This window comes from Capricornis sumatraensis, chromosome 1 (assembly GCF_032405125.1).
Source record: "Capricornis sumatraensis isolate serow.1 chromosome 1, serow.2, whole genome shotgun sequence".
In the NCBI taxonomy this organism is placed as follows: domain Eukaryota; kingdom Metazoa; phylum Chordata; class Mammalia; order Artiodactyla; family Bovidae; genus Capricornis; species Capricornis sumatraensis.
Window position 1 is genome coordinate 137324806 of NC_091069.1, and position 23244 is coordinate 137348049.

Genomic DNA, 23244 nt, shown 5'->3' on the forward strand with positions numbered 1-23244 from the left:
CTATCTGCAGTGATTTTGGAGCCCAAGAAAGTAAAGTAGGTCACTGTTTCCATTGTTTCCCCATCTATTTGTCATGAAGTGATGAGCTGGATGCCATGGTTTTAGTTTTCTGAATCTTTAATTTTAAGCCAACTTTTTCACTCTTCCTCTTTCACTTTCATTAAGACCCTCTTTAGTTCCACTTTACTTTCTGCCATATAGATGTGGTGTCATCTGCATATCTGAGGTTATTAATATTTCTCCCATCAATCTTGATTCTAGCTTGTGCTTCATTCAGTCTTGTATTTCACATGATGTACTCTGCATATAAGTTAAATACGCAAGATGATAATATACAGCCTCGAGGTACTCCTTTCCCAATTTGGAACCAGTCCGTGGTTCCATGTCTGGTTCTAACTGTTGCTTCTTGACCTGCCTACAGATTTCTCAGGTGGCAGGTAAGATGGTCTGGTATTACTGTCTCTTTAAACATCATAAATCAATAATATCTGATTATTTCAATAAAAAGAGGTTATTAGTATAATCATTTAAATATTAAATTCTTACATCTGGTTTCTATTCCATTTATTCTTTGTCCCCCTTTTCCATATTTTTCTGACTTCTTTTGGGTTAATTTACTACATTTTCAAATTCAGTTTAACTTTTTTGTTGGCTTATTAGCTAAGGCATGTTTTGTTTTTATTTTAGCAGTTGCTTTTGCTGATAATATAAGCCTTTCACTTACCACAGTCTATTTCAAGCCTTATGTAAGAATCTTGAAGTAGTATTCATTTAATTATTTTGTCTATGTTTTAATACTTTTGTTGTCTTACATTTTACTTCTACCTATAGTATAAATCCAAACTTCTTATTTTATGGGCATTGTATGTATATGAAAAAACATTTGAAAATGTTGCAAGTTCTTCTTGTAGTTTGGAATATGAAAATTATAGTGTCTGTGTCTGCACAAAAGGAAAAAAAGAGGAGGTAGTACAACTGTGGATTTGACAGGCTCTGGAACATTCCATCTCTGGAATATTCAGAGTTGAGTGATGGTCTCTGGTATATTATTCTTTTTCAAGAGCTAGAAACAGTTAGGACACTGACTCCATGTTCCCCTTCTGAGTTTTGTCATTGTTTTAGAGCTTACAGGAAAAGCTTGATATTTATCTACAATGTTAATGCTATGGGCAGAAATTTTTATTGACTTTTCACACATTTTAAATTTATCTTTATTTTCTACTTTAGTTGTGTTGTAATCATCAGCCTTCTTTGGTATTCTGTTATATTTTACATAGTAGTACAATTATTCATTACTATTGCTTAATGAATTCTGAGACTACATTTTCTTAAGAGTAAAGTCTTATTATGTTTTTTATTTAGAATTTTTAGTTTTATTGTTATTTAGGAAAATTTTACACATGTTTTTATGTATATATATATATATATATATATATATATATATATATACATTGGGCTAATAGTACAAGTGAAATAAATAGGTTTGAACAAACTTCAACCTTTTAATGTTAGAATCTTTGTCAAATGACTTTTCTGCTCTGAGTTATCAATGTAAATCATTAAAAGAGCTCTATACTTTCAAGGATATTAATAATGATTGATCTCAACTTATTAAAATAGCAGGTAACCAATATTAAAATATTAGTTAATAAAATATGCAGCTCATACTTGAGTAAATGCAATCTTAGTTACATAATTCAAAATGTTTTATTGAATATCTCATTTGTACCAGTCCATATATAAGAACAGGATATATGGTAGTGAACAAGAAATAGACTGTCAATACTTGCATGGACTTGTGTGCAAGTGGTATTTGCCCATTTTATTCATCTTTTTATTTCTAAAACTTAGTATACTGTATTACACTGGCTCATAATAAGGATTAAAATGGTAGAATTTACTCAAAACTTTGGATAACACTGAATTTCGAGATTCATCCATGAAATTCTTTGCTTAGTTCTGTGTCAGGGGAGCCTGGTGTGCTGCAGTCCATAGGGTTGCAAACAGTCAGAGATGACTGAGAGACAGAACAACAAATTGCAGTTATAAACAAAGGCTGATAATTAGCAAATTCTCTGTTACTATCATCTAACATTTTGTAAATATTTATAATTTACTATTTATGTAAACAAATATTATTTTGCTTGATGGATAAGATAAAACTGTTGATAAAGGAGATATGGTAAGGAAAGTATATCATATCTATAAATGCAAAATAATCACTTTCCCAATATCATACATATAAGGAACTAAACAATGAAACATCAGTAACATTCCTTCTCTTTTTTGTATTTGAAAATAAATTAACAAGTGAACTCAAAAAAAAAAAAAAAAAAACCACACCTGAATCTATATACAAAAAAGAAACAGATTTACAGACATAGGAAGAAGCTTATGGTTACCAAATGGTAAAGGGAAGGGAAGAGGAATAAATTAGGAGGTTTGGATTAATAGATACAAGATACAAGAGCTATAAATAAAATATTGATAGCTAAACAACAAGAACTTACTGTATAGCAAAGCTTATTATAAGATATGAATGTAGTTCCGTTTGCTGTGGCTAAGATGGTAAATAATCTGCCTGCAATACAGAAGACTGAAGTTCGATCCCTAGGTCAGGAAGATCCTCTGGAGAAGGGAATGGCAACCCACTCCAGTATTCTTGCCTGAGGAATCCCACAGACAGAGGAGCCTGGTGATCTACAGTCCATGGGATCACAAAGAGTCAGACACAACTGAGTGACTAATACCATGTATATATTGGCCAAAAGGTTTGCTTTGGTTTTTCTGAAACATCTTATAGAAAAGGCTGAATGAACCTTTCATTCAGAAGAATGGTAAAGAATCCTACTTTCCATGCAGGAGATACGAAGAGACAAGAGTTTGATCCCTAGGTCAGAAAGATCCCCTGGAGTATTAAATGGCAACACACTCCAGTATTCTTGCCTGGAAAATTCCATGGACAAAGGAGCCTGTAGGGCTGTATGTAGTCCATGGAGTCAGAAACAGTCAGACACAACTGAGCATGCAGTCATGCAAGACAATGATAAGAAAGCAAATGAAGTAGTTTACCTATTATTATTATTGAGGCAGGTCAAAAGAGTTCTTTCTATTCATCAAATAGTTTAAAAAGTTAAAATTTAAGAGATATTCAAAACTATCTTTTCTATCTTTTTAAATATTAAATTACTGAGTATGACCTTCAGTTGATTGATTTTCCCATACATATTCTTTTCCATTCATAGCTTAAGGAGTCATGAGGGAAGGCATTGATTAAATAATTTAATCTGTGCTAGGAGATAAACTTTGAAATGCATGTGTCAGGGGAGTGTGTAATTTCCTCGGTTTTGTCTCATGACAACAAAAATTTGAAGCGACGGGCCCTCAGATATACCGTGTCTCAGCTCTCAGACAGATCAGTGTTACAGCTCCATGTTACAGCTCAGTTTTATTTAGAAAATAAAAGGAAAATACATATCCTCTAGGCGTGAGGGCGTGCTGACCAAAAAGGGAAGAGAAGAGAGCAAGAGAGAGCAAGACAGAGTAACACAGAGAGAGAGCATGGGACGGGGTCGGGGGGGGGGGGGGGGGGGCATGTGTGTGGCGGGAGCGGGGAGAGGGAGCTACAGAGAGAGATCAGAGAGAGGGTGTGAGAGAGTGATACAGAGTGAGAGAGAGTGAGACAAAGAGTGAGGGACAGAGAGAGGGAGAGAGAGACAGAAAGGGGAGAGAGAGAAGGTGGGAGGGAGAGAGAGAGGGGGAGAGGGAGAGGGAGAATATGCACGCAGGTGCGAGAGATAGCCCTGGACCTTTGGCTCCTCTTTTTATGACTTTTCCTCCCTCTGGGCCTGCCCTTTGTGAATTGGGCTAGCCAAAGCTTCTGTTTGTTCTACCTGAGGTCCTCACTCTGGTTCTTGGACCTTCCTTTGTTCTATTTTCATGGGCTTTTCCCGTCCTTGTCTTTTAGCCACCTCCATTCTGGACTCCTTTTTCCTATTCTACCTAACAGATGGAAACCAATGCATACCAGCCAGGGAAAGAAAGATTTCTAACCTTCTTTGAGGACTAGGCCATTCTCTTAACTTGCCCATCAGTATTGATTCATTATAATTCTTGTGTAAGAAAACCATTAACAAGAGATTTTTAAAAATGGAATAGAAGATTCATTTAGCATACACAAAGATATAAAAAATACAATGAGGATGAATTATCATATACAATTTCAAATCACATATTCAGATCTAAAATTATTTTTTTCTGTAATTTATCTTGGTTTCTGAATCTATTCTTATCTCTCCTTTGCCTGTCTGCAGTATTCTTATGAGCAGTTTGCTTTGTTTTCTCAGCCATTTCAGATTTAAAATGACAATTCAGAATTTACCCCTAGGCATGAATGCAAGACCCCTTTGGGTCTTTTGTCTTTTGGCCTTTGTCTAGTCTCACAGGATATTCTAGGGCCACAGGAAGCATGGAGGTTTCCTGTCCCTGATATACCTCTTAGCTATGCATATTCCCCTGCTCCTATGCCATTCCACTGTGGGAAATTCTGGGAGCAAACATTTCTCAGAGTACCAGATGGGTAGTTCATTATAGGTTATATCACTCTCAAACTACTAATTGTATCCAGATGTTTAATATCTCTACACCTTTGGATCTAAATTGGTATAGGTATATTGACAAGATAGAGAAAAGCTTTTAGAGAACCTTCTCAACATCTAACTTTGTCTCTTCTTCAGAAAAAATTCAGTATACAGGCTGAAGAAAAGTTCAAGTGTTTACTTAAGCAAAATGGACTTGGAGGGAGAAATAGGTATCCATAATAAGAAATTCTATCCAAATCCTTTTGTCTTATGTCTGGATTATGGGATTTAACTTTAATCCAAGAATGCCATTACCTGTTTTGTTTGGTGGAAGTCATTTTGGGCGAAATTACAATCTTAAAGATCACTGTTCAGAGAAGTACCAGGAGTTTGAAAAGGGCATGTGGAACGTGGTATGGAAAAATATCCACTAATATCTCTCAATTTTTTCCTGATAATAATTTAAAAAGTTGAACTAATTCATGGTATTTGGGTATTTGTCATTTCCTTCTTCAGGGGAGCTTCCCAACCCAAGGATTAAACTCAGGTATGCTACACTGCAGGCAGATTCTTTAGCAACTGAGCTACCAGGGAATTCCCAATAATAAAATAAGTTGAACTAATTCACAGCATTTGGGTTTATTGAAGTTTGAGGTTCAGCAGACTATAAAAAAGAAAAATCCTAATAGTGGTGCTAAATTTCTAGATATGCAATAATTGACATAGTCTTGTTAGGTAGTGGGAATAGGAAAAAGGAATCCAAAATGGCAGTGACTAAAAGACAAAGGAGGGACAAGCCCGTGAAAATGGAACAGAGGAAGGTCTGAGGACCAGAGTGAGAACCTCAGGTGAAACAAACAGCCTTCCTGACTAGCCAATTTACATAGAGCAGGCTCAAGGGGAGGAAGAAAAAAAAAAAAAAAAACATATAAGAAGAGGAGCCAAGAATGAGCCTCTATGTTCTTTTGGGTTGGTCTGTCCTCACACCTCGAGGATGTATTTTCTTTTGCTTGCCAAATAAAACTGAACTATAACCAAGCTGTAACACTGGTCCACTGTCTCAAATTTTTGCTGTGGTGAGACAGAACTGAGGAAATTACACACTTCCCCATGTTCAGTTTAAAAACCATGAGAATCAATTTTATTTATTTAATATAAGGAATACCTACAAAAGACTTTTTGAATTTCTCTCTCCTGGTATCTGGTCCCATCACTTCATGGGAAATAGATGGGGAAACTGGAAAGTTTCAGATTTTATTTTTGGGGACTCCAAAATCACTGCAGATGGTGACTGCAGCCATGAAATTAAAAGACACTTACTCCTTGGAAGGAAAGTTGTGAACAGCCTAAATAGCATATTCAAAAGCAGAGACATTACTTTGCCAACAAAGGTCCATCTAGTCAAGGCTATGGTTTTTCCAGTAGTCATGTATGTATGTGAGAGTTGGGCTGTGAAGAAAGCTGAGTGCCAAAGAATTGATGCTTTTAAACTGTATTGGAGAAGACTCCTGAGAGTCCCTTGGACTGCAAGGAGATCCAACCAGTGCATTCTAAAGGAGATCAGTCCTTGATGTTCTTTGGAAGGGATGATGCTAAAGCTGAAACTCCAGTACTTTGGCCACCTTATTCGAAGAGTTGGCTCATTGGAAAAGACTCTGATGCTAGGAGGGATTGGGGGCAGGGGGAGAAGGGAACAACAGAGGATGAGATGGCTAGAAGGCATCACCGACTCAATGGGCATGAGTCTGAGTGAACTCCGGGAGTTGGTGATGGACAGGGAGGCCTGGCGTGCTGCGATTCATGGGGTCACAAAGAGTTGGACACAACTCAGCGACTGAACTGAACTGAAAACTTTTTTATTTTCTTCCCCATTATTTATTTATTTGCTGCGTTGGGTCTTAGTTGCAGCTTATGGTATCTTGATTGCATCATGTGGGATCTTTTGTTGCAGTGCATGGACTCTCAAGTTGTGGTAGGCAGGCTTGCTCTCTGGCATGTAGGATATTAGTTCCCAGGCCAGAATCAAACCATGTCTCCAGCATTTCAAGGCAAATTCTTACCCACTGGACCACCAAGGAGGTACCTCTAAATCTGTTTTTTTTTTTTTTTTAATCTTTTTTTAATCAAGCCCCTCTTGTCTACAGAAACAAAAGTAATTGAAGACTTCTCAAATACCCTTTATATTTCACTCATTAGCATGAATTTCAACTTGTCAAGTTTTTTGGATTAGAGGAATGTCGTTTAAGACTTACTTACTTTTGAAAATTGAGGACTACAGCATGAGAGGATGGCAGGAATGAGTGACAACAAGAAAAGCAGAACTTTAAGTAACCGCTTATGTAAACTGAATATCTCCATGTTCATCTATGATTGTTTAAATTTGAGATCTCTGCCCTAATGACATAAAGCTGAAGATTTAGCTGGTCATAAACTTGATAGCAGGCTTCCTTAAAGTGCCAGGATTTAAACATGAAGTTTACATTTTAGTCTACTTTTGTCTGTTTTATTCCTCTGTGTGTGTGTGTTTGTGTGTGTGTTCTCATTCTAAACCATTTGTTCCTCTATCAGAAGTCAAGAGGCTAAGGAAAATTTGCTTGCTGAATGACAGACCCCCAAATGGCATGACACTGCAGAATTACATGTATGAGTATTACACATATGAGAAAGCTGTAGTCTAGGAAAACTAGAAAATAACTAGAAAATATAAAGAAGGTTGAGAAATAATATCTAGAGAAAAAATCATAAATTAATAAAAATCAAGGTACAGATCAGTACTGTTATAACATAAAAAATGTGGTTATTCAATAAGAGTGACAGGAGGTTGTTTCCTAGTCTGTTATCTATTCTATATAAGCTGGAAGCAATAACCAGCCACATATTGGAAATGTATCTTTACCAGATCTTCAAGCCACAGAGATCCATCTGCTAATGTGTAAAAAAGGTGGCATAAATGTCAGTTTTATTCAGAAATATTTTAGAACCCCAATTTTGACTTCTGACAAGCAGCAACCCATACGACATGAGACTAGGCCTGGGCCAACAAGGTAACACACATTAGGCTCAGGGCAAAGATCAATGCCTCTCACACACTAGATTTCATTAAAAAGATGTTCTTCCAGCAGAACAGATGGTATGCCACAATTCAACTTTTTGTGCCTCTTTTTCACAGATTTTTTTTAACTCTGTGAATGCGTCTGTGTGCATGCATGTATGCATCAGTTAATAGTTTGATTAGGCCAGTGTATCATGTAATCATCTGTGTGGCTCTTTGATGGTCTACTTGTATACCAGTGACAGCAAATGCTCACATAGAATTAGCACTGCTATTCCAAGATTTATTTTTTTTTTTAATGTCAGATAAATCAGATAATATGATTTGAGCTTCTTGTCCAAAGTTTATTGGTTATTCTGATTCATGTAGCTAACCTATGTCCATTTCCTTAGTAACAAATATTTACTGGAGGAGATGAAAATATTAATTTTAACTGAAACTTTCAACTCTCAAAAGCCATTAAATCTATGGTTTCTACATCAACTCAGGACATTTGCCATTTTCTGGTGGACTCATCAAACTCATTCACTCTTTGAAATGCAAAAGCAGGGAACAAGAGATAGCAGGAGTAATAGGGAAGTTTGGCCTTGGAGTACAAAATGAAGCAGGGCAAAGGCTAACAGTTTTGCAAAGAGAATAAAGTGGTCATTGTAGCCATCTTCTTCCAGTAACACAGGATACAACTCTACACGTGGACATCACCAGATGCTCAATAGCAAAATCAGATTAATTGCTGTGATGATGGATAAGTTCTATACAGTCAGCAAAAACAAGAACTGGAAGTGTCTTGTGACTCTGATTATGTGCTCCTTATTGCAAATTCAAGCTTAAATTGAAGAAAGTAGGGAAAATCTTTAAGCCATTCAGGTACACCTACATCTAATCCCTTACAATAATAATACAGTAAAAGTGACAAAGAGATTAGAGGAATTAGATCTGCTGGACAGAGTGACTGAAGAACTATGGACAGAGGCTTGTAACATTGAAGAGGAGGTGCTACCAAAATCATCCCAAAAGAAAAGAAATGCAAGAAGGTAAGATGGTTGTCTGAGAAGGCTTTATAAATAGCTGAGCAAAGAAGAGAAGCAAACAGCAAGGGAGGAAGAGAAAAATATATCCATTTGAATGCAGAGTTATAGAAAATAGCAAGGAAAGACAAGAAAGCCTTCTTAAGTGAACAACACAAAGAAATAGAGGTAAGCAACAGAATGGGAAAAGCTAGAGATCTCTTCAACAAAATTGGAGATACCAAGGGAATATTTCATGCAAAGATGTTCATCATAAAGGAGAGAAATGGCAATTACTTAACAGAAGCAGAAGAGATTAAGAAGAGGTGTCAATAATACATAAGAGAACTATACAAAAAGGTCTTAATGACCTGGATAACTATGATGGTGTTGTCACTAACCTAGAGACAGACATTTTGGAGTGGAAAGTCAAGTGGACCTTAGGAAACATTACAATAACAAAACTAATGGAAGTGATAGAATCCCAGCTGAGCTATTTAAAATCCAAAATGATAATTCTGTTAAAGGACTGCACTCAATATGTCAACAAATTTAGAAAACTCAGCAGTGGCCACAAAGCTGGAAAAGATCAGTTTTTATTCCAATCCCAAAGAAAGGAATGCCAAAGAATGTTCAAGCTATTGTACACTTGTGCTTATTTCACATACTAGCAGGGTGATGTTCAAGATCCTTTGAGCTAGGTTTCAACCATGCATGAACCAAGAACTTCCCAATGTACATGCTGGATTTAGAAAAGGCAGAGGAACCAGAGATTAAATTGCCAACAACAATTGGATCAAAGAAAAAGCAAGAAAATTCCAGATAAACATCTATTTCTGCCTCATTGACTACACTAAAGACTTTGACTGTGTGAATCACAACAAATTGCGGAAAGCTCTTCAAGAGACAGGAATACCAGACAATGTTGCTTTCTCCTGAAAACTCTGTATGCAGGACAAGAAGAAATAGTTAGAATGGAACATGGAATAATAGACTGGTTCAATATTGGGAAATGAGTACATTGAGGCTATATATTGTCACCCTGCTTATTTAAATTATATGCAGAGTACATCATGCAAAATGCTAGGCTGGATGATTCACAAGCTGAAATCAAGTTTGTTGGGAGAAATATCAACAGCCTCAGATTTGCAGATGATACCATCCTAATGACAGAAAGGGAAGAGGAACTAAAGAGCCTCTTGAAGAGGGTGAAAAAGGAGATTGAAAAAGCTGGCTTATATTCAACATTCAAAAAACTAAGATTATGGCATCAAGTGTCATTAGGTCAATGCAAATAGATGGGGAAAAGTGGAAACTGTGACAGATTTTGTTTTTCTGGGCTCTACAATCTCTGTAAGAATGACTGCAGCCATTAAATTAAGAGACACTTGCTCTTTGGAAGAAAAACTATGACAAACCTGGGCAGCATATTAAAAAGCAGAAAGATCACTTTGCTGACAAAGTCTGTATAGTCAAAGCTATTTTTTGCCAGTAATCATGCACCAATATGAGAATTAGACCATAAAAGAAGACTGAGTACTGAAGAATTGATGCTTTTGAACTGTGGTGCTAGGGAAGACTCTTGAGAGTCCCTTGGACACCAGGGAGATCAAACCAGTCAATTTTAAAGGAAATCAACCCTGATTATTCATTGGAAGAACTGATGCTGAAGCTTAGGCTCCAATATTTTGTCCAACTGATGTGAAGTGTCAACTCACTGGCAAGAAAATATCCTGATGCTGGCAAAGACTGAAGGCAGGAGGAGAAGAGGGTGACAGGAAATAAGATGTACGGCATCACTGACTCAGTGAACATGAGTTTAAGCAAACTCCAGAAGATAGTGAAGGGCAAGATAGCCTGGCATGCTGCAGTTTATAGGTTCACAAAGAGTTGAACATATCTTAGGGACTGCTACTGCTAAGTTGCTTCAGTCGTGGCCGGCTCTGTGTGACCCCATAGACGGAAGGCCACCAGGCTCCCCCATCCCTGGGATTCTCCAGGCAAGAACATTGGAGTGGGTTGCCATTTCCTTCTCCAATGCATGAAAGTGGAAAGCGAAAATTGAAAGTGAAGTAGCTCAGTCATGTCCGACTCTTCGTGACACCATGGACTGCAGCCTACCAGGCTCCTCCTTCCATGGGATTTTCCAGGCAAGAGTATTGGAGTGGAGTGCCATTGCCTTCTCCGGTCTTAGGACAGATAAAGCAATACAATAAAAATAAAGTTTTTTTTTTCAACTCATATCATTTAATAAAGATTTTGTGTAGGCTTATAGTAATTGATAACTTTTCCTGAAAGAAAGATCTCCTCCTGGTGGTTAGCTTGCAAAAGGAAATCAAATGTACCAATACTTTATTGCTAAAACCCTTTTATTTCATATTTCTATGGTAACCATTGTATTTTTAAGATGACTGTCATGTTTTATTTAATAATTATTAGTTTTTAAATAGATACTATATTTTAGCTTTTGTACGCTAGTGCCTTTGGTTCATATAAATATAATGAACAATATTAATCTAATTTAATCTTTACACAATAAACTCTACTTTGTTAGTGAAATTCGAATTTTAATTGGTTTGTGGTAGTAAAATATGTTGGATTTATTATTATGTATAATTATATCAATATAAAATTGATAGTTGTAGAGCAAGGGAAATACATATTGTGAAAACTGGGAAAAACATTTTTTCTATCATAACTTTAATTTTTCAACTGCAATAATGCTCAAGAACATTAAAAGTTCATCTTTATTTTGAAAGCCTTTTGTATAGTTCATTTTATAGTTTGTTACATACAATGTGGGTCACTTTGTTGTTGAAATAGCATTTTGGCAGATCTAGCACTCTAATAAATGATTCACTTGAACACAAAAGGACATAGTCTCTTTTCCTCAGAGATACATCTAAATCAAATTTATTTTCCAAAGCAACCAATTAACTTGATACTATTATTGCTGTAGGTAATTTTTTCTTGTCACTGTCTTACAAAATACAAATTGATCCTCCTCATGTTTTTCTGCTTTTATTTTCTGGACTAATCTGCAGTTACTATATATATATATATATATATATATATATATATATATATATATACACACTCTATTTAAAGCTAATAAAATAATTCTTAGTTATTATCATTATAAAATCAGATTTTAAAAGGAATAATGATTATCTACCATCTGCAAATATACTCGAGCTGTCAAAAAAATCTGTGGATGATCCACTATACAATATTTCAGTTACTGTGGAAAAGATTTGGTCAAGGAAAGCTATGCATTTAGACTTGGATATTTAAAACTAACTTAGACTTGGACATCTCTAAATAATATATTAGAAAAAACAAATTCAATATAAATGAAGGTTTTATTTTAAGATAATTTAGTAAGGTGAAGATTAACTGACTATAGTGTGTGAATTAAAATAGGACAATAGAAATCATAGAATTGATTAGGAAATGCCCAGCAGAGCAGTAAAATGTATCATGTAACTATGATAAATAAAGAGAAAACCAGAAAAGGCTGCATACATCGGAACTGATAAACAGGTAACATAGACTTCTTGGAGCAATAAAGAGGTAGAGAGTCCCACTGAAAGCAGCCATACCCATTCTGTGCTTGTTGTGCTACTCTTGGCTCTGTGTTTCCTGGCAACAAGGTCTTTTGAGACCCCTGATGGGGACAAAACAGGTATTAAGCAATCTTCCATGTCTAACAACTCTGGCTCTGTTTCTAACCATTGAGCTAAAAAACACAATTAACCACATTCATTTGCCCACAAAGCTAGGAGTAGGAGTTATTTTTTCTTACTATTGCTTTTTGTTACATGCAAAAAGTAAATACCTCTGAAAGATAAAATATACATTTTTTGAGTGTGCATCTGTGGAAGAAAAATTAATATTAGCGAAAAAGATATGTATTACAAATGTGAATGTTTTTGATAAATGGTCAGTATACTTAAGATGCATATAAAATATTTTGCACGTGAATAGTATAGCTTCCCTTGTAGCTCAGCTGATAAAGAATCCACCTGAAATGCAGGAGACCCTGGTTTGAATCCTGGGTGGGGAAGATCCCCTGGAGAAGGAAATGGCTACCCACTGCCATATTTTTGCCTGGAGAATTCCATGGACAGAGGAGTCTGGCAGGCTATAGTTCATGAAATCACAAAGATTTGGACACAATTGAGCGACTTTCACTCGCTCACTCAATTAGACATGCATGTTAGTGTCACGAGGACAAGACATTCTAAGACAAGTATTTGTTTTCGAAGTTTGTTGAATGAACAGATCAGTAATATGTATTTCTCTCACCTTAGGTTGGCACAAAGAACTTAACATTTTTTGGCTAATAAATTTTCATTAAATTACAATCATGAAAAATAATATCCATGATAGTTACCTGAAATCTGTGCATTCTGTGCATTTTGAATTTTGTAATTCAATGTATCCAGAAATCAAGACTTTTCTATATTTAAACCAATTGATTTCTCACATAAGCAAATGTATTCGCTATGTATCACATTGTATTGCTTTGTATTGCATGATGCCTTGTATTTGCATTAAGGCCTATAATAGCATTCAGCCATAAGAAATCATTATTGCATTTGCATTTGTAATAAGGATAATTTTGAGACCACTGCTTGCATTAGTGAGGAATGACCTATTTAAAAAGTCTCACAGGAGACCTTTCTCACAATTCATTACCAGAAAAGCTGTGCTTTTCCTAAAAAAATTGATGGATATTATTAAATCCTTCTGTCAATCATACAACATTCCATAATTTATCTTCATTCTAGCTACTAAGAAAAAAATCCATGGCTTATCTCAGGGATACAGTACTTAATATATGCATGTTTAATAAACTCACCATATGGCTTAAATTGATTTTTCTATTTTTAGTGGCCCTCTATCTACTTTCCTCATGTTTATTTTTTAAATATGTCTTTGCATATGCATAGCTGGAAGCTGCCTCAAATCCTTTACCAGGATAATACATAATATGAATAATAAATAAATACATACATAAACATACATCATACATACTATATTAAACATAGTAAGATCTCAGTAAATATTAAATTGAATAATTGAGGTATCTAAAATTATCTGTGATGTCTTAAGGGGTAAACTCTACTCATTAGAGACTTTGGAAATGAATAACTTTGGCATAAGATATATTGAAACAAAGTTCACCGAATTTTTTATTCACCCAGCTACACAATATTATATTATTGTGTTTGTTTTTCTAAATCCTGTTACAGAAAAAAAGTTTCAGCTATTAAAATATGCAACCATGGATAAAATACATAAGCAACATATTTTGGTAAAGTAAATGTAGTTTACAAAAGAACTAATGATGTAAATTTTGCTCAATCATTATATCGATTTTTTTTAGAGAATTTTCATTTATATTGTATTGTTTTAATAAAGGAACTTTGCTTAAGCAATGCATATTAAAAAGAAAAATTTATTGGACTCCTGCCATGGTCCAAATTATTCTATATATTTTGTATCAGATAATTATTAACTGATCAGTTAATTATTAACTTACTAGTGTTATTGGTAAACAACACTGCTTAACTAACCATCTCAAAACATAGTGGCCAAAAGAAAAGGCAAGATTATTTTCATTTCTGCATGTGCAATCTGTACAGATTGGAAAATTTTAAGTAGAATTGGCTAGGATATCTCCAAGCTACAGTTTCAATCTAGATTGTTGTGTCTCTAATGCTCTTGGGACCAGCAGGCCTGACAGAGCCATGTTCTTTGTTTTTTCAATGTGATTATAAAAGTGGTCTGCTGGAGAATGGAATGGCAAGTCACTTCAGTATTCTTGCCTTGAAAACCCCATGAAGAGCATGAAAAGGCAAAAATATAAGATGCTGAAAAATGAAATCCCAGGTTGGTAGGTACCCAATATGGTAAGGGAGATCAGTGGAAAAATAATTCCAGAAAGAATGAAGAGACAGAGCCAAAGCAAAAACAACACCCAGTTGTGGATGTGACTGATGATGGAAGTAAAGTCTGATGCTGTAAAGAGCAATATTGCATAGCAACTTGGAATGTTAGTTCCATGAATCAAGGCAAATTGGAAGTGGTCAAACAGGAGATGACAAAAGTGAACATTGACATTTTAGGAATCAGTGAACTAAAATGGACTGGAAATGGTGAATTTAACTCAGATGACCATTAGATCTACTACTGTGGGCAAGAATCCTTTAGAAGAAATGGAGTAGCCTTCATAGTTAACAAGAATCCAAAATGCAGTACTTGGATACACTTTAAAAAACGAGAGAATGATCTCTGTTCATTTCCAAGGAAAAAACGTTCAATATCACAGTAATCCAAGTCTATGCCCTGACCAATAATGCTGAAGAGGCTGAAGTTGAATGGTTCTATGAAGACCTACAAGACCTTCTAGGACTAACACCCTAAAGAGATGTCCTTTTCATTATAGAGGACTGGAATGCAAAAGTAGGAAGTCAAGAAATACCTGGAGTAACAGGCAAATTTGGCCTTGGAGTACAGAATGAAGCAGGGCAAAGTTTAAAAAGAGTTTTGCCAAGAGGAGGCACTGGTCAGAGCAAACACCCTCTTCCAACAACACAGGAGAAGACCCTACAAAGGGACATCACCAGATGCTCAATAGCAAAATCAGATTGATTATATTCTTTACAGCCAAAGACAGAGAAGCTCTATACAGTCAGCAAAAAGGAGTTGGCTGTGGCTCAGATCATGAACTCCGTATTGCCAAATTCTGACTTAAATTAAAGAAAGTAGGGAAAACCACTAGACCATTCAGATATGACCTAAATCAAATCCCTTATGATTATACAGTGGAAGTGACAAATAGATTCAAAGGATTAGATCTGAGAGAGTGCCTGAAGAACTATGGATGGAGGTTTGTGAAATTTTACAGGAGACAGGGATCAAGACCATCCCCAAGAAAAAGAAATACAAAAAAGTAAAATGGTTGCTGAGGAGGCCTTACAAGTAGCTAAGAAAATAATAGAAATGAAAGGCAGAGGAGAATAGTTGTCAAAGTTGCTTGAAGAAGTGGTAATCAGTTGGCGAGATGTCAGGTGAATATGACAGATGAGGCAAAACCCTGTAGCCCAATTTTTCAACTTTTGAAGTATTGTTCGTGTGCTCTGTATTCAGGCTTTGTTGTGGAGAAAAATCGGGTCATTTCTGTTGACCAATGCTAGTTGCATGCATAGCAGTTTTTGGTGCATCTCATTAATTTGCTGAACATTCTTCTCAGATGTGATAGTTTTGCCAGAATTCAGAAAGCTGCAGTGAATCAGAGTGGCAACAGACAACCAAAGAGTAATTATGACCATTTTTGTTTCAAATTTGGCTTTAGAAAGTGCTTTTGAGCTTCTTCTCAGTCTAGCCCCTGAGTTGGTCATCACTGGTTGTCATATAAAATCCATTTTTCACTGCATGTCTAATCTGATAGAGAAATGATTCATTGTTGTTGCATAGGATAAGATAAAACAACACTTCAAAATGATTGTTTTGATTTGCAGTCAACTCAAGAGGTCAGATCACTTATCAAGATTTTCACCTTTTCGATGTCCTTCAAATGGCAAATGAATGTAAAATGGTCGGCATTGCTTAAGAAAGCAACTTCTCATGCAGTTTTAAGAGGATGAACAATGATGATGGCTCTGAATTGGTCGTTTCAACTTTTGATGGCCAGTTACTATGCTCCTCATCTTCAAGTCCTCCATATATTTTGCAAACTTCTTAAACCATCACTGCCCTATATGTTGATTACCAGTTCTTGGGTCAAATGTGTTGCTGATTTTGAGAGTTGTCTCTGCTGCTTTTTGACCCGTTTTTAACTCGAATAAGAAAATTGCTCAAATTTGCTTTATGTCTAACATAATATACATAATCTAAAATAAACCTAAAATAAATACACATCAAGTAATAAGTCATTAGCAAAGAAACATAGTGGGAAATGCACATTAAATGATGTATAACATAACCACATATAGGAATGTATTCCAATGTCACACAGCATAGTTCATCAATGGAAAACTGAAAATAATTTTGCACCAACCTAATATTTTGTAAATATGTAGTTATATGTATAAATATTATATCTATTATATATTTTTATATGTGTGTGTGTTACATTGTGTAGCTTCTCTGGGTGAGGAAAAAAGAAAAGGTTCTTGAGTATATTTGTCCCACTTATAATCAGTTCTCTCATGTTAATCTTTTTCCAACGTCTCTATCCATTATCAACTGTGAGGAGATACCCTACATCCCAGGACAGAGAAGCACCAGCAAGACAGTAGGCACTTGAGTGGCGGCTGCACAGCACTGGAGAGACTTTGAGGAGATATCCCATATCCAGAAGCAATGGAGAGGCCACAGCAAGATGGTAGGAGGGGTGAAATCACGTTTAGAATCAAACCACATCCCTGCCAGAGATGCTCAGAGTGTTCAAACATACCTTGTGCTCACCAAGACCCAGAGATTCCACAGAGACTGAGACAGAACTATATTTGGGTGTCTCATGAGGAGAATGTTCAGCTGTTTTTAGAAAACGAAGAGGAAACAGAGATCAAATTGCCAAGATCCGCTGAATCATCAAAAAAGCAAGAGAGTTTCAAAAAAACATCTATTTCAGTATTATTTACTATGACACACCCTTTGGCTGTATGGATCACAATAAACTGTGGGCAATTCTAAAAGAGATGGGAATACCAGACCACCTGACCTGACTCTTGAGAAATCTGTATGCAGATCAGAAAGCAACAGTTAAAAATGAACATGGAACACAGGCTGGTTCCAAAGAGGAAAAGGAGAACGTCAAGGCTGTGTATTGTCACTCTGCCTATTTAACTTATATGCAGAGTTCCATTCAGTTCAGTCACTCAGTCGTGTCCGACTCTTTGCGACCCCATGAATCACAGGACGCCAGGCCTCCCTGTCCATCACCAACTCCCAGAGTTCACTCAGACTCACATCCATCGAGTCCATGATGCCATCCAGCCATCTCATCCTCTGTCGTCCCCTTCTCCTCCTGCCCCCAATCCCTCCCAGCATCAGAGTCTTTTCCAATGAGTCAACTCTTCACATGAGATGGCCAAAATACTGGAGTTTCAGCTTTACCATCATTCCTTCAAAAGAAATTCCAGGGCTGATCTTCCTTGAATGGACTGGTTGGATCTCCTTGCAGTCCAGGGGACTCTCAAGAGTCTTCTCCAACACCACAGTTCAAAAGCATCAATTCTTCGGTGCTCAGTCTTCTTCACAATCCAACTTTCACATCCATACATGACCACAGGAAAAACCATAGCCTTGACTAGACGGACTTTGGTCGGCAAAGTAATGTCTCTGCTTTTGACTATACTATCTAGGTTGCTCATAACTTTTATTCCAAGGAGTAAGCGTCTTTTAATTTCATGGTTGCAGTCACCATCTGCAGTGACTTTGGAGCCCCCCAGAAATAAAGTCTGACACTGTTTCCACTGTTTCCCCATCTATTTCCCATGAAGTGATGGGACCGGATGCCATGATCTTTGTTTTTTGAATGTTGAGCTTTAAGCCAACTTTTTCACTCTCCTCTTTCACTTTCATCAAGAGGCTTTTTAGTTCTTCTTCACTTTCTGCCATAAGGATGGTGTCATCTGCATATCTGAGGTTATTGATATTTCTCCCAGCAATCTTGATTCCAGCTTGTGTTTCTTCCAGTCCAGTGTTTCTCATGATGTACTCTGCATATAAGTTAAATAAGCAGGGCGACAATATACAGCCTTGATATACTCTTTTCCCTATTTGGAACCAGTCTGTTGTTCCATGTCCAGTTCTAACTGTTGCTTCCTGACCTGCATACAGATTTCTCAAGAGGCAGGTCAGGTGGTCTGATATTCCCATACATCATGAGAAACACTGGGTTGGAGAAAGCACAAGCTGGAATCAGGATTGTCAGGGGAAATATCAATAACCTCAGATATACAGATGATACCACCTTTATGGCAGGAAGTAAAGAAGCACTAAAGAGTCTTTTGATGAAAGTGAAGGAGAAGAGGTAAAACGTTGGCTTACAGCTCACCATTCTGGAGACTAAAGTCATGGCATCTGGTCCCATCACTTAATGGAAAATGCATGGTGAAACAGTGGAAACAGTGACTGACTTTATTTTTCTCAGCTCCAAAATCATTGCAGATAGTGATTGCAGCTGTGAAATTAAAAGATGCCTACTCCTTGGAAGGAAAGTCATTACCAACCTAGACAGCATATTAAAAAGCAGAGACATGATTTTGTCAACAAAGGTCCATCTAGTAAAGGCTATGGTTTTTCCAGTGGTCATGTATGGATGTGAGAGTTGGACTATAAAGAAAGCTGAGAGCTGAAGAATTGATGCTTTTCAAATGTGGCGTTGGAGAAGATTCTTAAGAATCCCTTGGACTGCAAGGAGATCCAACCTGTCCACCCTAAAGCAGATCAGTCCTGGATGTTCATTGGAAGGACTGATGTTGAAGCGGAAAGTCCAATACTTTGGCCACCTGATGCAAATAGCTGACTCATTTGAAAAACTGTGATGCTGGGAAAGATTGGGGGTAGAGGAGAAGGGAATGACAGAGGATGAGATGGTAGGATGGCATCACCGACTCAATGGACATGGATTTGGGTGGACTCCGGGAGTTGGCAATATACAGGGAGGTCTTGTGTGATGCCGTTCATGGGGTCACAAAGAGTCAGACATGACTGAGAGACTGAACTGAAGAGGTATGGGTCAGCAGTGGACTGCTGCAGGGGCAGGGGTTCTGGGTGCAGTAGACATCGGTATGACATAAGCTGTCTTAGAGGAGGTCACCATTAACCCACTATAGAGCTTCCAGAATTTACACAGGACTGGGAAAACAGATTTTTGGAAGGACAAACAGATCATTATGCACATCAAACCCAGGAGAAAGGAGCAGTAACCCCACAAGAGAATGATCCAAACTTGCCCATGAGTGTCCAAGAGCCTCTATGGGAGGCATGGGTCAGTGGTGGCCTGCTGCAGGGTTGGGAGCACTGAGTATAGTGGTTTTTGAATGGGAAATTTTGAAGGAGAAAACAATTATCTTCATTATCTACACCATAGTTTGGCATCAGTTCAAATGACAGGGAGGGAACACAGTCCCTCCTTTCAACAGTTCAGTTTGTTCAGTCACTCGTCGTGTCCGACTCTTTGCAACCCCATGAATCAGAGGACGCCAGGCCTCCCTGTCCATCACCATCTCCCGGAGTTCACTCAGACTCAAGTCCATCGAGTCCGTGATGCCATCCAGCCATCTCATCCTCAGTCGTCCCTTTCTCCTCCTGCACCCAATCCCTCCCAGCATCAGAGTCTTTTCCAATGAGTCAACTCTTCGCATGAGGTGGCCAAAGTACTGGAGTTTCAGCATTGCCATCATTCTTTCCAAAGAAATTGCAGGGTTGATCTCCTTCAGAATGGGCTGGTTGGATCTCCTTGCAGTCCAAGGGACTCTCAAGAGTCTTCTCCAACACCACAGTTCAAACACATCAATTCTTCGGCTCTCAGCCTTCTTCACAGTCCAACTCTCACATCCATACGTGACAACTAGAAAAACTGTAGCCTTGACTAGACGGACCTTATGGGTAAAGTAATGTCTCTGCTTTTGAATATACTATCTAGATTGGTCATAACTTTTCTTGCAAGGAGTAAACATCTTTTAATTTCATGGTTGCAATCACCATCTGCAGTAATTTTGGAGCCCCCCAAAATAAAGTCTGACATTGTTTCTACTGTTTCCCCATCTATTTCTCATGAAGTGTTGGGACCAGATGCCATGATCTTTGTTTTCTGAATGTTGAGCTTTAAGCCAACTTTTTCACTCTCCACTTTCACTTTCATCAAGAGGCTTTTTAGCTCCTCTTCACTTTCTGCCATAAGGGTGGTGTCATCTGCATATCTGAGGTTATTGATATTTCTCCCAGCAATCTTGATTCCAGCTTGTGTTTCTTCCAGTCCAGCATTTCTCATGATGTACTCTGCATAGAAGTTAAATAAGCAGGTTGACAGTATACAGCCTTGACGTACTCCTTTTTCTCTTTGGAACCAGTCTGTTGTTCCATGTCCAGTTCTAATTGTTGCTTCCTGACCTGCATACAGATTTCTCAAGAGGCAGGTTAGGTGGTCTGTTATTCCCATCTCTTTCAAAATTTTCCAGAGTTTATTGTGATCCACACAGTCAAAGGCTTTGGCATAGTCAATAAAACAGAAACAGATATTTTCCTGGAACTCTCTTGCTTTTTCCATGATCCAGCAGATGTTGGCAATTTGATCTCTGGTTCCTCTGCCTTTTCTAAAACCAGCTTGAACATCAGGGAGTTCGCGTTTCACATATTGCTGAAGCCTGGCTTGGAGAATTTTGAGGATTACTTTACTAGCATGTGAGATGAGTGCATTTTTTGGCATTGCCTTTCTTTGGAATTGGAATGAAAACTGACCTTTTCCAGTCCTGCGACCATTGCTGAGTTTTCCCAATTTGCTGGCATATTGAGTGCAGCGCTTTCACAACATCATCTTTCAGGAATTGAAATAGCTCAACTGGAATTCCATCACCTCCACTAGCTTTGTTTGTAGTGATGCTTTCTAAGGCCCACTTGATTTCACATTCCAAGATGTCTGGCTCTAGATTAGTGACCACATCATCATGATTATCTGGGTCGTGAAAATCTTTTTTGTACAGTTCTTCCATGTATTCTTGCCACCTCTTCTTAATATCTTCTGCTTCTGTTAGGTCCATACCATTTCTGTCCTTTATCGAGCCCATCCTTGCATGAAATGTTCCCTTGGTATCTCTAATTTTCTTGGAGAGATCTCTAGTCTTTCCCATTCTGTTGTTTTCCTGTTTCTTTGCATTGATCGCTGAGGAAGGCTTTCTTATCTCTTCTTGCTATTCTTTGGGACTCTGCATTCAGATGCTTATATCTTTCCTTTTCTCCTTTGCTTTTCACCTCTCTTCTTTTCACAGCTATTTGTAAGGCCTCCCCAGACAGCCATTTTGCTTTTTTGCATTTCTTTTCCATCGAGATGGTCTTGATCCCTGTCTCCTCTACAGTGTCACGAACCTCATTCCATAGTTCATCAGGCACTCTATCTATCAGATCTAGACCCTTAAATCTATTTCTCACTTCCACTGTATAATCATAAGGGATTTGATTGAGGTCATACCTGAATGGTCTAGCGGTTTTCCCTTCTTTCTTCAATTTAAGTCTGAATTTGGCAATAAGGAGTTCATGATCTGAGCCACAGTCAGCTCCTAGTCTTGTTTTTGTTGACTGTATAGAGCTTTTCCATCTTTGGCTGAATAGAATATAATCAATCTGATTTTGGTGTTGACCATCTGGTGATGTCCATGTATAGAGTCTTCTTTTGTGTTGTTGGGAGAGGGTGTTTGCTATGACCAGTGCATTTTCTTGGCAAAACTCTAGTAGTCTTGCCCTGCTTCATTCCATACACCAAGGCCAAATTTGCCTGTTACTCCAGGCGTTTCTTGACTTCCTACTTTTGCATTCCAGTCCCCTATAATGAAAAGGATATCTTTTTTGGGTGTTAGTTCTAGAAGGTCTTATAAGTGTTCATAAAACCGTTCAAATTAAGCTTCTTCAGCATTACTGGTTGGGGAATAGACTTGGATAACTGTGATATTGAATGGTTTGCCTTGGAGACGAATAGAGATCATTCTGTCGTTTTTGAGATTGCATCCAAGTAATGCATTTCAGACTCTTTTGTTGACCATGATGACTACTCCATTTCTTCTGAGGGATTCCTGCCTGCAGTAGTAGATATAATGGTCATCTGAGTTAAATTCACCCATTCCAGTCCATTTTAGTTTGCTGATTCCTAGAATGTCGACATTCACCCTTGCCATCTCTTGTTTGACCACTTCCAATTTGCCTTGATTCATGCAACTGACATTCCAGGTTCCTATGCAATATTGCTCTTTACAGCATTGGATCTTGCTTCTATCATCAGTCACATCCACAACTGGGTATTGTTTTTTGCTTTGTCTCCATCTCTTCATTCTTTGTGGAGTTATTTCTCCACTCATCTCCAGTAGCATATTGGGCACCTAATGATCTGGGGAGTTCCTCTTTTGGTATCCTATCATTTTGGCTTTTCATACAGTTCATGGGGTTCTCAAGGCAAGAATACTGAAGTGGCTTGCCATTCCTTTCTCCAGTGGACCACACTCTAAATTGGATTAAGATTTAGTGAGCATGGCCCCGCCCATCAGAACAAGACCCAGCTTCGCCCTCAGTCAGTCTCTCCCATCAGGAAGCATCCATAAGCCTCTTATCCTTCTCCATCAGAGGGCAGAAAGACTGAAAACTACAATCACAGAAAACTAGCCAATCTGATCACATGGACCACAGCCTTGTGTAACTCAACGAAACTGTGAGCCAAGCCAGGTAGGGCCACCCAAGATGGATGGTCATGGCAGCCAGTTCTGACAAAAAGTGGCCCACTGTAGAAGGGAATGGCAAACCACTTCAGGATTCTTGCCTTGAGAACCCATGAACTGTATGAAAACACTAAAAGATAGTACATTGAAATATGAAAAATCCA